At 54.1% G+C, this 16,189-nt stretch overlaps 1 long non-coding RNA gene and 4 other non-coding genes across 5 annotated transcripts; 3 read left to right on the top strand and 2 right to left on the bottom strand.

Moving 5' to 3' along the window:
* Positions 1-1,724: 1,724 nt before the first annotated feature.
* On the bottom strand, positions 1,725-1,797 carry TRNAK-CUU (transfer RNA lysine (anticodon CUU)). The gene has a single exon. It is a non-coding gene; the product is annotated as a tRNA-Lys (tRNA).
* A 2,185-nt stretch (positions 1,798-3,982) lies between these two features.
* TRNAP-AGG (transfer RNA proline (anticodon AGG)) lies at positions 3,983-4,054 on the top strand. Its single transcript has one exon. It is a non-coding gene; the product is annotated as a tRNA-Pro (tRNA).
* Positions 4,055-8,591: 4,537 nt separating this feature from the next.
* On the bottom strand, positions 8,592-8,663 carry TRNAP-AGG (transfer RNA proline (anticodon AGG)). The gene has a single exon. It is a non-coding gene; the product is annotated as a tRNA-Pro (tRNA).
* Positions 8,664-11,223: 2,560 nt separating this feature from the next.
* Positions 11,224-15,967, top strand: LOC132476729 (uncharacterized). The gene is made up of 3 exons (XR_009530164.1): positions 11,224-11,647; positions 14,565-14,679; positions 15,707-15,967. It is a non-coding gene; the product is annotated as an uncharacterized LOC132476729 (long non-coding RNA).
* On the top strand, positions 12,344-12,416 carry TRNAK-CUU (transfer RNA lysine (anticodon CUU)). The gene has a single exon. It is a non-coding gene; the product is annotated as a tRNA-Lys (tRNA).
* Positions 15,968-16,189: the final 222 nt, after the last annotated feature.

Below are 16,189 nucleotides of genomic sequence, written 5' to 3' on the forward strand. Positions count from 1 at the left end.
CATTGAGAGCGCGGAGTCCTAACCACTGGACCGGCAGGGAATTCCCACAGATTTAAAAAAATATAAGTAAAAAGGTAAAATTAAGTGTAATGTATTTTAATTAACCCAATATATCCGAAGTATCATTTCAGCACGTACTCAGGCTTCTTACTTTTTTTGAACAAAGCCTTCAAAAACCAATGCGTATTTTTACACTTTAAAGCAGCAATCTCAGTCGGACCAGCCGGAGGAAACCAGTGTCCAGCCGGGGAAGAGCTGCCCTGATCGAAGAACTCAACGTAGCTGCTTTTGGGAACTGGGGAGTTCAAGGGCTGCCTGGACTTCTGCAGTTAGGTTCCCTGGGCTGGGGAGGAGGGGAGGGACGCGGGGGCGCGGGGGCCCGGGTCAGCAGTGGTGGGCCTGGAGCGGAGCGCAACACGCATGGCCGGATGAGTCTCTAGGCTCGGTCTCTCATCCCCGAGCTTTAAAACAGTGAAAAACCAGGACAGACAACTTGAGCTCGTTCGGGATTTGAACCCGGGACCTCTACGCACCCGAAGCGAGAATCATACCCCTAGACCAACGAGCCTCCCTAACGCACTATCTTTCAGTGCTTCCTTCACAACTATTCCCATCGCCCGGCGACTAGGGTTTATCCCGAAGTGGACTGGGAGGAGCACTGGAATCACAGCGGGGAGGCCCAGGAAACCCAGGCCGGCAGGGGCAGAAAGAGGGGTCCGCTAAGCCCGGACAGGGCAGAGGGGATTGGTTTCTGGACCACAGGGGATTGATTCTTTCAGCCCCAGGGGAGTGAAGAGCAGAAATGTGGGGGCGGGGGAGGGGCGGGGACGAGAGGCTTGGGTGACCCGGAGAGCACCTTACTCTCCAGGGGAACCCGAGCCTCAGGCTGACAGCCGTGGGGCTGTGGATTGTGGCTGGGGAGCAGGCAGGAGGCAGGGCACTGGCATCAAGTAGGCCCTGGTCCTACGGTGGGGCCCCTGCCCTAGAATCTCTAGGGGAGGAGGAATAGGGGGGAAGGAGGGGAAGGTTCCGCTTTTTGCGCCGGGCTCCGGGCTTACCAGCCTGCGGTGGGGAGAAGAGAACTCCGATAGAGGATTCTGGCTCTCCCTGTTGATCCCCAAAGCGTCGCAGGGTGGGCGACGACCCCCTTGGGAGCCTCCTGCGGTTCGGGCAAATCCTTTCTGCGGGAAAAGTAAGGCAGAGTGTGGTAAACAGTGGCTGGCTCGTTTGAATAATTCAGTGGGTTTTAGGGTATAGGGGCTGTCCTCAGGGGTCTAATATCTGGCCCTGGGTGATTTGGGGCAGGGGAAATATTGGCCTGGTGTGTGAAAGTTAGATAAGGAGTTGGGTCAGGGTGTGGACTGGAAATTGGTTGGTTTGCAAACTGTTTGCTTTCTCTAGAATTAGCTGACCCTGGGGTTGGCAGTCTCTTCCTAGCCAGCAGGCCCCTCCATGAGGTCAAACAATAATAAATTAAAAAAAAAAAAAAAAAAGACCATACAGGTGTCTTCACCCACTTCACCCTGTCTATCCTTCCTTTACCAAGCAAAGGTCCCATGCCTTCTCTGGAGCTCCACGATAGTCTGTAACCCTAGCTCAGGCAATGGTGGGTCGAGGTCCTGGAATTTGTCCAAGGGTCTTGTGATTGGTCTGGGTAGGATTCCGTGAATGCTTGCTTTACAGGAGAGAATCTGAACTCCCTCACCCCAGCTTGGCAAAAGCTGGGCCCAGCGTGGGGCTCAAACCCACAACCCTAAGATTAAGAGTCTCATGCTCTACCGACTGAGCTAGCCAGGCAAAGACAAGAGCAACCTTTGACGCCCTGTTCCTCAGGGTCCCAAAGGCAGGTCCAGCAAAAAATGGCAAAGGTGCAGCCACCCCCGGAGTCGGCCTTCTGGCGGCTGGACACAGTCCTTGCCTGGGACTCTGGACATCCAAACCCAGCACCACGCCCCCACCCTGCCCCCCATTCTCAGCCAGCTGTCAACAGACAGGGAATGTTTCACCTGGTGTTAAAGTGGAATTTTTGGCGTGGGGCCATTAGCCACAGCCCTGGGTTGGGGTCATTCAGGGTGGTCCTTGGGGGTTGAGGATGGGGGCAAGGAACAGCCTCTCTCGAGGATCAGGGGAGCCTAGGTTGACACTCCCTCTGCTTGCATAAACCCAAACCCTAACTCAGTACCGAGCCCCTGCCTATTTATGGCTCCAATTCTCTTAAAGTGACCCAAAGAATCAGCCCCCTTCCACTCCTCTGGGGATCTATGTGCAGGGCCACAGAGAGGCCCACGAAGTCCCAGAGGGGAGGGCTCGTTGGCCAGTTCTGTTTGCCTCGTTGTAGAGTCCTCGCCTCTGTGACTCCACAGAGCCACAGCCTGCCCAAGACCACCAATGTCTTGGGAATATAATGGAAAAATCCGAACCTGGTCCTGGGTCCCACCCACAATGGTTCATCTGTCCAGAAGGTCCCTGGGGCCGGGGCACATCGTTTACCATTCCTGCTCAGCTAGGAAAACCGATCCTGGGTGGGATTCTGTTCCTGACCTCCCTCTACTTCCCCACAAAGTCCCAGACTCTAGAAAAGCTGCCGCTACTGAAAAGTCAGAAGAGCTAGACTGAATGAGGAGCCTCTTACCCCCTCCCAGCCCCCCACAGTACCAAGGATGACAGCCCAGCCTTAGCAAAGTAACCAGAACACCCTCATCCCAGCCTCGGGGGTCTGTAGGAGGAGCTAAGTTATGCCGATGTCCAAAGCTGGAGCTCCATTTGCCCCAAACCCGGGCAACAGAAACCTTCTCCAAGACGCAACACGCAGTCCCTGCTCCGGGTGGAGCTGGGGCTCACAATCTCTGGCTTAAAAGACCTGCGAGACTCCATTAGGCCATGGGCCTTCCCCCCACAACAAGGCTGTGTGGTTCCCCTCCTTCCACCCTCTGACCCTGCAGCAGCCCCTCTTCCAACGTGCACTCCAGTCAACCCCACCCACTCTGCCCTTCCCCCATCTCCCCCTCCTCACTCTGCCCCTGTGTCAGGACTTGAACCAGCCTCCCTGCCCCAGCCCGTGACCCCTCCCTTCCAGGTGTGTGCCTCTCCGTGCTCAGAGATCACGGCCTCTCCAGGTCCCCACAAATCTTGTCCCTGCAGAGTTCTCAGCGCGGGGCCTGGCTAAGGATCCGGCGCAGGGGGTTTGTGGGATGAATGCAGAATGGAGCCAGAATGCTCGGTGGAGAGGAGGGTCACCGAGGTCGCAGGAGCAAGAGGGACACGCAAGGGTAGTACCTCAGGTGTGAGAAAGCCCATCGGAATCTAGGCATGAGCTCTTCTGAACATTTTAGTGCTGGCGCTGGGATGCACAGGGAAGAGCGGACTGGGGACCCTCTGCAGAGCTCTGGAGAGGACAGAGCCTCCGGGGCTGGGAGAGGTGGGGGCTGTGGACAAGGCCACCAGCTCAGGGACGGAGGCTCCTACGGGAGGGCCCCGGGAAAGGCCCAGGCCACACTAACTGGTCCTCTGGGGTGACCGGTGCGCCTGGTCCTTAAGCCTCACAAGACGCACATTTCTCTGAATCCCAATTTGCTTCCAATGGAGGAGAGCGACAGCTGCGTCGCACGTGGGCTCGTCGGGACAGAGGAATCCAGGCACCGTGACTCTAGCTCTGTCCCGAGCCTTTGGCTGTAGAGAGAAGAAAGGACCCTCAAGTTTCCCTGCTGTGGAGGCGTCAGTCTTCTGGGCGTGGAGACGCCAGCCGAGCCCAGGACCAGGAGAGGCACAAGGGAGTCCTGGATCCGCAGAGCGTCAGCCTCCGAGACCTGGTGTTCACAGGGGTGGTGACAATGCTCTATCCTCTTCTCGAGGGCCGAGAGCTGAACTTATCCGAGCTCAATGCGGGGGCCGTTCGGAATGGGGAAAACGGGGGCCTGAGGCTGCACAGGGAAATGATGTGAAGATAAGCTGGAATAGGCAGTCAGGAGTTCAGGTCTACTGTGGCTCGTTGGTCTAGGGGTATGATTCTCGCTTAGGGTGCGAGAGGTCCCGGGTTCAAATCCCGGACGAGCCCTCTCCCTTTTCTTTTTATCCCAAGAACTCCCAGGGTACCCAGCCCAGGGACTCCTGCGGGAACAAAATATGGCTCTGAGGGCCCATCGACCTCCACCGCCCACATTCAGCCCGCCAGCCTGATCGGAAGGGCCAGAAGCCCTGAATCTGAGTCCTGAATTTGGGCTTAGTTTAGGGAGTGGGAGGTAAGGAGAGAGATCTCCACACACAGCCGGAGGCCACAGCCTCAGCTTGGGACACCTCGCCCTCCGCCCATCCCTCTGAGGCTCAACACTCCCAGGTGGTTTTCCCCTCTGGCCGCCAGAGGGAGCGCCGAGCCGACGCTGCTGGGCTGGGAATCGGGGAACTTCCACCCGGGCCCCAGCCCGGGAAAGCCCCCAACTGTGTTGTGGGTGAGCTAGGCTCTGGCCGCCGGGCTGCGCTGCTTCTGTTGTTAATGACCAGTGGAGGATCGGGGAGCCTCCAGAGAACCCCCACAACGGGGCGAAATGGGAGAGTTGGGCGGCTGGGTAGGACTGCCCTGAGCGTGCACCTCACGAAGGGGACCCCTTAACTTCGGCCGCAGTTTCTTCTCACTTCCCCTTTCCCTTCCTGGGATCTGAACAGAAACCTCAGAGCCACCTCAGCCGGTGGCCCAGAACCTAGTAACAACACCCTCGTGCTGCATTAATCCAGCCTCTAATGATGGACATCCATGTTGCCCCAACCTTCTCTTTGTCCACAAGGGGAGCAGTAAGAGGCACCCCTCCTCCCCCCAGACAGGGGGTATCAGCCGAGGCCTAGTGGAGAGCACGAACACCTACTCCAGCCCAGCAGTAAGGAGGTCCCACCCTGTGTGAATTGCCCCCACCAGACAGCAACAGGGCAGCCCCCTCTTTCCCTACCAGAGGGGCATCTAGTCAGAGAAGTCTGCAAACCAGATTTAAATGAGATCTCATAAATGACTCTCATAAATGAGAGTCTCATAACGTAATACCGAAAATGTCCAAGATGCAATTGAAAATCACTGGTCAAACTAAGAACCAGGACAATTTCAACTGGAAGGAGAAATGACAAGAGACACTGACTCAAATGTTGGAACCATCTGTCAAGGAGGGTAAAGGTGGGTGAAGCAGCTGTGGTAAAAATGCTTCAAGTAGCAATTACAAGCTACTTGAAACAAATTTAAAAAGTGAAAGTCTCAAATAAATGGAAGATATAAAGAATAGCCAAATGGAAAACTTAGAACTGAAAAATACAATAACCAAAATAAAAAGCTTAATTGATGGGCAACAGCAGAATGAACAAGACAGAAGAATCAGTAAACTTGAAGACAGAACAATAGAAGTTGCCCAGTCTGAAGAACAGAGAAAATAAACTTAAAAAATAAAATAAACCAAATAACAGAGCCTCAAGGATCTGTGGGGCTTTAACAAAATATATAATATTGGAGTCACTGAAGACCCAAGAGAGGAGAAAAATGGGGCTAAATAGTTTTAGAAGAAATAGTAGCTGAAAATTTCCAGTGGATTTTTTAAAAAAAATAAACTTTAGGAGAGGGTGTACTCGCACCTCTCCATTCTTTGATCAAAGAATAAAGTTTTCAAAATAATCCTTATTGTTAGAGTTCTCAAAAAACAATAACAAAATCGAGCAGACTTACATAACCCCCTGCCCCCAAACACCACAGCTTTCTCCATTCCCATGTTGTTGTTGTTTTTCTCAGTATCACAACTGTTTATTTCGTGCTGGTGCTACCTATCAGCTGCAGTGGCTGTAGCTTGGCTGTGGCTGTGGGTTCATTCCAGGGTCCAGGGTGAAAAAGCAGCCCTAATTGTGCACATGCTGTTCTCACACGGTGGGCAGGAAAGGGAGGGGTGACCCTCACAACAGCTTTTACAGTTTCTTCCTGAAAGTCAGCTCTGGTTACTTTACAGATGCCTTTGAAGTCACATGGCCAAGTTCAACATCAAGGAAGAAAGCCAATAATTGGGAAAAATAGAATCTACCACCCTTCCAGAACCCACAGCCAAATCAAGCAACGGTCCATCAGGAAAACGTAAGCGACCATAGGTGTCTGGGGTCACGGGAAATCAGGGGCTTGCACCGAATGAGGTGGGGGAGGAAAGTCAGGGAAACTGTTGCCACGACCTCAGCCCAAGCACCGAGGTGGACGGTCTGGAGCTCGAGGGAGTCCACTGCCGTCCCCAGCCCTGGAGAACCCTCGCCCGTCTCTCGTCTGCAGCAGGGAAGCAGGTGCTTCACGAAGGCTCCCTGGAGAGCAGCCCTGAAGGCCACACTTCTGGCTGCCTCCGGATTTCTCCTCGGCAAACTCGAACTTCCAGAGGAATTTCTGGGAAATGCGGCTCCCATCGTGTTACGGGCCGAACGCTGGTGTCCGCCCCAAACCCCTAGGTTGAGGTCTGACCCCACCGTGACGGTACGTGGGGACATGCCTGCGGGGCTATGAGGCCCAGAGGGCGGGAACCCCCGACGGGAAGGCGGCGGACGCGGTCTCACCTGGAACCGCCCGTAAGACGACAGCGGCCAACCTGACTGAGCGCTTCCCGGCGCCTGGGGGCGCGGCCTCAAGGTCCCCACCGTCGGGGAGTAGGCGGCGGGCGGGCCCCGAGGCCGCAGCCCCGCGCCTTAGGAGCAGGGACCACCACCGGCCGCTCCGCGCTCCCGCCGCCCGCGCCCATGACGGCGGCGCGCGCGGGACACGGCCCATTCCCGTGTGTTTTTGAAATCTATCTCCCTCTACTTTTTTTCTGACGTATTTTAAAGCACATATAGCATTGCTTCACCCGTAAAAGCTTTTTGCCTTTTTTCCCACCAAATATCTCTACAAATAAAGTCCTTTGTTCTAAAATACTCGCAATGCCATGTGCACATCCAACAACATTAACGGTGATGCTGCAGTGTTCTCTCGTGCTCAGTGCGCATGCGGGTTCCCGCCGCCTCCTAACCTCCACTCCGCATTTGGCTGGCTGGATTCAGGATGCAGGCCAGGTCCACACATCGAGGTTGGTGGAGTCTGAAATCTCACTGAGTCCTCAGCAGATTCTCCGAGGCTCCCTGTCTCCAGAATTTGGGGTAGGGAAGGAGCAGACAACCCCTAGATCCCACTCCCAGTCCATCATGTATCTGAAGTTCCTTTCTGCTCTGGAGAGCCAAGCCGGGAGGGGGCTGGGGCAGGGGTTGCCCCAGCCCCGACCTTCCCGGGTCTCACTCCTGGCATGCAAGGATCCGCTTGCTCCCTCTAGTGACGTCTCATTTCTGACCCTGAATCCCGGGAGATTGGATCCTAAAGCAGAGGGCGTGAGCAGGGTAGGTGTCGCGGCAGGCGCCACAGGGTCTCCAATCCCCTCCAGCAATCCACCGCCAGGTCGCTGGTTCCAGCAACTCAAGATCGTCCAAAGGACAGACCAAGAAATGTTGGGGCAAAATAAGTTTTTAAATAAAAATAAATTTCTTTTAGATAATTCAAAGGAAGTATGGATGGAGTTATGCGAACAAGTGGAATCCAGTTAAGTCTAACAATTATTTTGGGTTCACGGGCTTGTTTGCGCATATACGGTGGTGGGTCCCTTATCATTTCCCCATTTCGGGCCGCGTGTCCGCGCGGGATCATCTCGGGCTGGCCCGCCCCGAGTTCTATCCGTGCCTCAGAGCTCCCGGGGGCGGCAGAGCCGCTGTCTGTCCTTCCGTCCGTCGGTCAGTGTGGAGCCTTACCCCTCCCCCCACCCAGCGGCTCTCCGGCTGGGGACACGGCGAATTCCAGGAATTCTCAACACGCAGGTCGCCCGAGGGTGCTCCACGTCCCCGCTGACCCCGGGGCCTACCCAGCCCAGTCATTTTGGGTTATCCACAGCCAGTCAACTTTCCAAACGTGGCCGCAGTCTACCAAGCATGGGTGCCCGGCTAGCTTCGTCGGTAAAGCGTGAGACACTTAATCTCAGTGTCCTTGGTTTGAGACCCACGTTGGGCGTTCTTTTGACAGAACCTCTAAGCAATTCCTGGCATTCGGCTTAGGTACAAAATGCACCAAAGGCTAGTCCGACGAACCGGGTCCAGACGCTGCCACATCCGCAGCCTGTCACTTCGCAGTGAGTCACCCCGCCCAAGCTCTCACAGGCCTGGTGTCTCCTCCTTATAGTGGGTCCGCGAACCCACTTGATTCCTCAACTTCTTTAACCAAAGGAAACTTAGAAATGGGTCCATCAAAGATTTGAACCTGGTTACCAGAGAAAAGCCACCCACCAGTTTCTCCTTTGGTTTATTTAGTCAACGGAGCGAGCTGCTACTATTATCTCTGCATCTGCAGGACAGCGTGGTGTAAAAAGCTCAACTTATACTAGGATGTTCCTTTGGGAGTGAGGGGTGTACCGGATTCCAAGTCACAATCGTCTCTCAAACAGGAGTGACCCTACAGGGCAGAGGAGCCCAGACCACTGTGAGGAAGGACGAGGGTGAAAACCAGGGTGGGCATGTCCACATCTGCTGAATGCCACAGCGGTGTTTCCCCGGGACACAATCCCAACTACTCTTTAAAAGATGGGCTCGTCCGGGATTTGAACCCGGGACCTCTCGCACCCTAAGCGAGAATCATACCACTAGACCAACGAGCCACCTTGTGAGGGCCTTTTGCTCTCCTCTTGAGTTCAGCATGGCTCTGTCCTCGCTGGTCTAGACTGTCTCGGTTTTCTCACCCATGGATCGTTTCCCCATCCATGGATCGTTTCCCTTTTCCCCACGAATGTCAGGGAAGGATTTGATTCCATGGACAGGAGGGGGATGGGAAGGCTCAGCACCGCCACACTCTGAGAATCCCAAGTCGGCAAGTCCTGATGCGGGTTTTGGAGGGTCCCGCTCCTCTGCTCTCCTCTCCGCCCGTGGAAAACCGAGACGATCAGCTCAGGAGAACGTCCCCAGGTCCCTCTTCCGTCACCGGGCTAAGGGCTGGGCAGCGGAGTGAAGCTGAGAGCCGGGTTTGGCCCCCCGCCCCCGGCGTGGCGGGCTCCCCGGACGCCCCCGGGACCGCCACCCCACCCCCACGCCACTCACTGGGAAGACCCGCCGCGGGGTCCCGAGTCTCACACCCCGTCCAGCCCAGAGAACTGCCTCCCAGAGCCCCAGACTCGCGTCCCAGTGCAGACAGCAGCTGGGAAGGGGCCCCGGCGAGGGGGTTTAGGTAGGGAGCAAAAGGATGAAGGAGGAAGTTGAGGAAACCCAGGGAGCCCTCAGGGGACACTCTCCACCCCGCGTTGCCGTTGCCACTGCTGTGACCTGGGTCACGGCCCCTCCCAGTCCGCTGAGCACACCCAGACACCAGACTTCAGTGTCCAGGCCCGATCTGGCCACTTGAGTCCAGCTGGGATCTGGGTCCACCACCCCCTGGGCCTGCACATGATCCATCCTCACAGGCCCCGACCCCACACAAGCTCTGCCAGGGATTCCGTTTCTGCCGTAAAATGACCAGAAAAAGCAAACTGGGCTCCTCGGGGATTTGAAGCCAAAGTGAGGGTAAGAACTCCTCCACAGGGACCTTCCTCTGCAGTTTGCACTTCCTGTTCACTGGACAAATGCCCAACTGGAGGCAGGCCCTAGACTGAGGGCATGGGTAGGGGGGAGCAGACGCCACCGGGTGCCAAAGGGGGTTAAGGCAGACCTGAGGGAGGGTCACCACTGACACAGAAGAGGACTTTGCAGAGGAACTAACCTGCTGGTGGAGGCAGTAGTGCTTTCCCTTCAAGGAAAGGGGAGTCTTAAAAGGCTCTGGCTATAGGAGAAGAAAGTGCTGGCCAGGGAGCCTGGTTACCCCGGTTGACCCCCACCAGGCCTCAGGGGTGGGAGAGGCCTCCCTGGACATCCAAGTGGGGCCCAGGGTTCTGTGCAGGAAACCCACTCACTCGGGGACTTGAGAGTCAGGAGGCATGAAAGGGGCACCCAGCATGCACGACCCTGGGCTTAACTGGAGAAACCCAAGCATTTAGGTCAGAGAAGAGGCCCACCAGCCCCCTGCCCCCTCTGCATGTTCTGGGAAAATCTGGCTCTTCGGTAGCTTGCCTGGCAGAGGCTCTGTGCCATAATCCCCTGGGCCTGGGATGAGGAAGCTCTTCCCAGATTGGGGGACCTGAAATTTCAACCAAAGCCTCAGTCCCCGCCCGTGTCACGCATGTCTTTTCTTTTCTGTATTCTTATTCTTTGATGTCTGGAGCCTTGCTGACTCTGGAGGGAATGCCCCTCCCAAGGTTGGCCAATTCTAGGAGATAGTAAACAATTCCTCTGCCAGCAGGCATTTCAGATACAAACCAACCAATCCAGAGTCCACAACCACCTGTTTTATAAGACTCTTACACTCTGGGCCACAACCCATCTGCCAGAATCACCTCAAGGCTGGGAAACAGACAACTAGGGACAGCACCTATGCCCCAGAGCCTGGTGAAATTATTCAAACTAACCCATTTAAACCTGTTTTCCCTGCCTCACCTGTTTCACCTTTCGTGAAACCACAATAAAGCCTCTTTTGCCCACATTTTCTTCTCATTCCTTTCGCCTCCTGACTGACTCTGGTGCTTCCCCTGTGCCCCCCTCCCCCCACGTGGAGGCGTGCCCCCTCCTCTTGGAAACTGTGAGTAACAAGCCATCTTCTCAATGGCTGGATCTGTTGGCCTCAGAGAATAGTAATAAAATCTATGTAAACATTGCCGTTCTTCCAACTTGGAGAAGAGACCCGTGTCTAGAGCACCGCCCTCTGGACACCTGTGGAGACCCCAGGTCCTTCGCGGTCCCCATGCTCAGTCTCCGATGCGGTTTCCTTCCTTCCCTTGGTCGTGGAAGGCCCTTTTGGCAGCCCCTCAAGTAGGAAAAAGACGTTGAAACGTGGGCTTGTCCGGAATTTGAATTTATGACCCAAAGCAAAAATACACGCCCAGACCAAGTTACATCGTCACCCCAGGTCCAGTGACCGTCTGGCACACAGACCTGGTCTCCCGCGAGCGGAGACAGAAGTGTTTGCCCCCCTCCCCCCGCCTTCGGGCTCCTTCCCCCAGAGCCAGGCCTCCAGGCCAGTCCCGGAGCCCCGAGGACGAAGCCTCCGGCCTGGAAACACCCGCCCCAAGCGGAGCGATAGCCACTTGGCAGCACGGAACTGGGCGCAGCCCGATCGGATCGCGGCAGGCGGGGACCAAGATCCTCTCGCTCAGGACTCCGCAGAGCTCCGGAGCCTTAACCCGAAAACTGGGGATGTCTGAGAAAAAGAAAGTGGGGTTCATCCAGAAATTGAACCCGCGACTTTTCGCACCCACAGCGAGAATCATACCCCTAGACCAGCGAGCCGGCGCCTAACTAGCTCCTGACGTCTGTCTTTGGAGGCCTGAGACCGCGGCTCCGCCCTCCGATCCTGGGCCGAGTTCTGGCAGCCGGGCCCCGCAGGGACTTGCGCCGGAGGAGGTTTCGGTTTCGATTCCAGATGCAGCGCTGCCGGAACCTCACGGAGAGGGGGGTCCCGCACACTAAGGCCCTAGAACCGCAGAGCCAGACTCCCCCAGGCCACGAGGGCCACCCACGAGGGACAGGCGACCAGGAGGAGGAGGGAGTCCCTGTGGCCCGGGTGAGTGTGAAAGTCTCCCAGGCCAGAAATTTCACCCAATATGGGACACAAATCCAGGACCTTGCGAATGAGACTCTGCCACCTCCCAGCCGGCCAGCCCGGGAGAGCCTCGAGCATCTCGGGGTCCCTCTTGGCCTGAGGTCGGCCCCAGAAAACCCTCACAGTTCTGGAACCCTGATGTAGGGGTCAGAACTGGGGTTGGTGCTCGCTTCTTCCTGAACGGCGCTGCCCCGCTAGCAAGGAGTCCAGCATCCCCCTGGAAAGGAAGGCCTCCCTGGCTTGTCCCCGAGGCGAGGCCATGGAGCCTTCCTGATTTGCTTCAGGCTACTCGTCCAAAAGAGGGCTGAGAGTTTGATGATGAGAAATCGTCCCTTACTGGAACCCGACACCTCCCACACCCTAAGCGAGGGTCACACCACGATCCTTACTAGTCTCTAGTGATACCCAACCTCGTGCCCTTGCCCCCGACTTTCCAGCTCCCTGGAGCTGCTGGGACTACACAGACCCATGGCCGGACAGCAGATAGGAACTTGTTGGGGCTCTCATCCTCTGCTGAAAGGACCCAAGAATTCAGCACTCCAGTGCCCGAGATGCAGTGTGCACAGGATCCAGGGTTTGTCCCTACCATTTTTAGGACAGTAAAGTTCTGAAGAAATCCAACTAGTTTATGAGGAGTATCATTTTTTTTTTAACTTTGCCTGGCTAGCTCAGTTGGTAGAGCATGAGACTCTTAATCTCAGGGTCGTGGGTTCAAGCCCCACGTTGGGCGTAACTTTTGCCCTCAGGGCTTGGCTTCACAGGTAAGCAGGGATGATATTACAGAAGTGACTAGATCCATATAAGCTAAGCTTCTTCCAAAGGAGGATCTGTTGCTGGTCCAGGGAGGCCGGCATGTGGCCACCAACCTCGAATCCCACCCGAGCAACTTGCTTTTGTCTAATTAATATTTTATTATATACGTTTTGGAACTTAAAAGTTGAAACTTACTCCACAGTTCCAGATACAGCACACAGAGTGGGTCAGGAGCCCCTCTGAGAGGTTCCTTTTCTAACAACATTCTTGAAATTCCCGCAATCGGGGCAAGCGCTTATCAGACCAAGAATTATCGCCCAAAGTAGGACTCGAACCCATTCAGTCTCAGTTCTACACGCGGAACGAGTGACAATAGGAGATTTGGAAATGGATTTTCAGCTAACTCTGGCCCTAAGCAGGGACCTACGTGATGCTCCATGTGTATCCGGGGGTGTTCCCCACCCAGGACCCTCGCCTCCCCCAACCCTGTGTGTCCCCATCTGCATTTGCTGCAGCTTTCCTCCCTCCTGAGACAGAGATGCGGCAGGGAAGGGAGCCCCTCATCTGGCCGTTAGTCCTGTCCCAGCCCCTCTCCCCTTTCTAAAGTAGAAAGAAAGTTGGAAATCGTGGGCTACTCCAAGTAGAGATTGGGTGTCCCTCTCCTCGAGAGGCAGCAGTGAGGGAAATGTGAGTTCCTTTCTTGGGGTGGGGTAGGGGAACCAGAAGGGTTAGCAACACCGGCCCTGAGGCTCTCATGATGTCGGGTCATCTGGGTATCCAGGTTTCCAAGGTGGGGGCCAGCGGGGGGCAGGAGAGGGCTTGGCAGTGGGGAGGTGCCTGCCAGGTTGTGTCCCTCTTGGTGCCTGGATTGGGGCACCCTACTCGTCCAAAAGAGAGAGAGACTATATTCCTCAGAGTTCTGTTGTAGTCTGTTTTTCTGGAGAACTCAGAGAGAGAGAGAGAGAGAGAGAGAAAGAGAGAGGAAGAGAGCGAGAGGAAGGGGAAAGTGAGGGGGAGATTGTGATTGATTGTAAAAATTGGCTCACACGATTGTGGGGATCCCAAAGTGAAATGTGCGGGGTGGGAATTCCATCAAGAGTCCATGTTGCAGACTGGAGTCAGAAGGCAGTCCAAGGCAAAATTCTTTCCTCTTGCGGGTAATCTTAGTCTTCTCTCTTAAGACCTTCAATTGATTGGGAGAAGCCCACCCACATTATGGGAAGATAATTTGATTTACTCAACTCTACTGATTTAAATGTTAGTCACATCTAAAAATACCTTCACAGCAACATCTAGACTGGTGTTTGACCAAACATCTGGGCACCATAGCCTGGCCAAATTCACACACAAAATTACTCATCACAGGGTCCTGTCAAAGTGCTGGGCTTCCTTCCAGACTTGTGGTTGCCAAGGGGGAGGAGGGTAGGGAAGGGATCGATTGGAAGTTTGAGGTTAACCAATGCAAACTATTATATATAGACTGGATAAACAACAAGGCCCTACTGTGTAGCACAGGGAACTATATTCAATAGTCTGTGATAAACCATAATGGAAAAGAATTTTTAAAAGAATGTATATATATATATATATGTATAACTGAATCGCTTTGCTGTACAGCAGAAACTAACACAACATTGTAAATCAACTATACTTCAATTTTTTAAAAAGTGCTGGGCTTCCTTCTTAATAATAGGAGAGACAAGGTACAAAAGCTTACCTTCTACTTTGGATATGTCCCAGTAGGCACCAGACCAGAAAACAGTACCTCCCAAGCTTCTCAGAGATGCTGGTGTGTCTCCTCAACCATGCAAGTCTTATTGCCTCGGTGAATAGCATTTCCTGCAGGCACTGCCAAGATCCATAGTCAGCTGGTGGGTCTTGTTCCATTGCAGCATGCCGTAGAGCCATGCTAGCGCACCAGTATCTCTGTCCCTTCTGATTCCTTCCTTCACAGTTTGCCATGGCATTTCTGGCAATTCTACTTCATTTAATATAGGCCATTGCTTTTTCCATCCTTCCAAGAGCCATGCCAGCTGAGTATCACAACCAGTTTGAGGGACCATGCCAGGCGTTAAGTTCTGTGTCATGGAAGAGTGTCCCATATAATAATCTCTCCTCTTTCCAGCTTTTTATTCTCCTCACCCAGATCCGGGACCGTCAGGATCCACTCCGGGCAGACTCTCCAGGTCACTGCTGACACGTCATCCAGATCCTACAGAAGCAGTCCCAGTACTTTCCCAGTTGAGTCATGCTGGGATGTGACCCTAGTATTTGGTATGGTGGCCTGGAGGGGAAGTTGGAGCAGGTCTGAAGTGACCAAATGTTTTGTAAAATACCTGCCTCTTTTGAGGTTCCTCCTAGTCTCCAGGCAAGGGGGTGGAGGCCTGGGCCCCCACAGCAGGCCCTGAGAGTTCAAGGCTCTCAATGCAGCTACCCAGATATATCCATTCCAAGTTTGATGGCCCCGAGCGTTCAAGGTTCTCAGTGCAGCTACCCAGATATCCCCAATGCAAGTCTGAGGATCCCATTTCTTCCCTATCAGCACCCTGACATTGGTCCAGGAAATTTGCTGAGACTGAGAATTCAAGTCTGCCTCAAGGCCTGCTCCTGAGCCTGGCCTTCAGCTTTATCGGCCCTTCAGCTGTAGGAGATGTAGGTTGCTTTCAATGCTGCCAGAGCAGCCTCTGATGTTCACACTGCTTTGAACTGGTGATTAGTCCACTGGAGCCTGTCATTCTCGGGTTTCAATGCATTAAAGACATTGAAACATTTTTGTTTCAATGCGTCAACACATAATTCCACAATGGTTACAATGATCACATTTCCACTGTATCTCCAAAATGCCAGAGACATGGGGTGAGCTCCCCCCCATACAGCCATCCCAGTTCAACGGGGACAAAAGGCTTAATAATTGCATGGCTCCAGCATACCCGGGTCTCTCAGAAGTCTACCTACCACCAGTGATGTTCTCCTTGGTGCCAGGCAGCCAGAAGGTGATTCAACCTTGGAATCTTGTAACCGAGCAGGAACCTATGGGGCCTTCCAGGGACAGATCCCCCCATGTCCTCCGCCTGCTGCTCATCTGTAGAAAACTTTAGCCTCCTAGGCCTTCCCCAAGTTCCAAAGAATAAATTTAATCAAAGAAGTGAGAAAATGCAGAAAGAAAGGAAAACAGTCAAGCAAGACAGTGGTTTAGCCATTAAACAAAGTCAAGCACCTTTAGCTCCTCCTCAAGGGCTGTAGATAATATTCTGAGCTGTTTTGCAGAGCCTGAAACCCTCACCAGGTGGAAGAAGTTAACTGTAGATTGCCCAAAAGCACGTACGTAGACCCCAGACCAGTTGGAACCAGAAGGTTGATGATGTTGACTCCCGATTACCTCACCACCAACCAGTCAGAAGAATGTCCATGAGCTGATCACACACCCCACAACCCCCATCCCTCACCTTGTGTTTAAAAACCTTTCCCTGAAAGCCATCTGGGGAGTTCGGGCCTTTTGAGCGCTAGCTTACTGGACTCCTTGCGCAATAAACGCTGCACTTTCCTTCACCACCACCCGGTGTCAGTAGATTGGCTTTATTGCACAAAGCTGAGCAGATCCAAGTTTGGTTTGGTAACAGTCTCATTCTTAGAGTCTATTTCCAACTATTTTAGGACAAGTTTCCAGGGATTTTTGTGTAATGAGTGCATGAAGGGAACACTCTGAGGAGGCATCTGTAAGGAAGCGGGGGAAGCAGGATAGCCCTGTGG

This window comes from Mesoplodon densirostris, chromosome 16, assembly GCF_025265405.1.
Source record: "Mesoplodon densirostris isolate mMesDen1 chromosome 16, mMesDen1 primary haplotype, whole genome shotgun sequence".
NCBI classification, from domain to species: Eukaryota; Metazoa; Chordata; class Mammalia; order Artiodactyla; family Ziphiidae; genus Mesoplodon; species Mesoplodon densirostris.